The following is a 918-nucleotide window of genomic DNA, read 5'->3' as shown; positions in this document are numbered from 1 at the left end:
GGCGCGCTGCGGGGTGAGCCCCCCTCCCCTCCGGCCTGGGCAAGAAGTTGTCTGGGGCTGCTGGGCAGCCTCCCCTTTTCACGGCTGCGTCGGGGCTGTTTCTGAAACTGGATTTGGAAGGTGTCTCTTCCCTGTCCCCGAAAGTCTCTGACCCTGGTTAGACCCGACCCTTCCTTGGGCAGGGGAGGGAGGCGTCCCTGAGGCTCAGGACAGGGGTGCTGCCGCGTTTGGACCAGGAGCTAGAGTCCTGTCCAGCACTTATGCCGACCCCTGCTGTCTCGGTGCAAGCAGAGGGCCTGGCCGAGTGGGGAGGGCAGGGGTCCCTAACCCTCCTGAGGAAAGGTGTGGAGGGGGCGAGGCAGGTGCATCTGGAGAGAGGGAAATGCCTGTGCCCTGCTTCCCCCTGTCCCCCTGGGATGGGGCTGGAATCCAGGCTGGCACCTGGAGGCCTTGGCACACTGCCCTGCCCAGCCGGGTACTCAGGCCACAGCAGGGCAGCATGCTGCCTGTCGCTTGTCCAGGAGGGCCTGCCTGGCCTGTCTCCCCCCCTCCTCCCCCCAGGTCCACTATGGTTGCAGCCCTGCCCAGGGGCCTGGGAAGCGGGAAGGGATCCTGGGAGGAGCCCTGGGCCCCCAGCCATCTCAGCCCAGGATCTTGGCTCTGAAGGGAATGTTTGACACTGAAGGGGCAGCCAGGCCAGCCCTGGACCTGGACCTGGCCACGGCTTGGGCTGCTGTGATTCTTGGTCTGGACCAGGGACAGGACCGTAGCTGTGGTCGTGGGAGACAGCCATCCCCAGGGTCCTACATGCCCGGGGAGAAGGTGGGGCTTCACAGACAGCTAGGGAAGGCGCTCGGCTCCCCGTGTTCCCTCCAGGGCTTCCTCGGCCCCCAGACTCAGGGAAGAGGAAACGGGCTC

The sequence above is a fragment of the Myotis brandtii genome, unplaced genomic scaffold (genome assembly GCF_000412655.1).
Source record: "Myotis brandtii unplaced genomic scaffold, ASM41265v1 scaffold397, whole genome shotgun sequence".
NCBI lineage: Eukaryota > Metazoa > Chordata > Mammalia > Chiroptera > Vespertilionidae > Myotis > Myotis brandtii.
The sequence above is the reverse complement of the archived record's forward strand: the minus strand, read 5'-3'. Positions refer to the sequence as shown.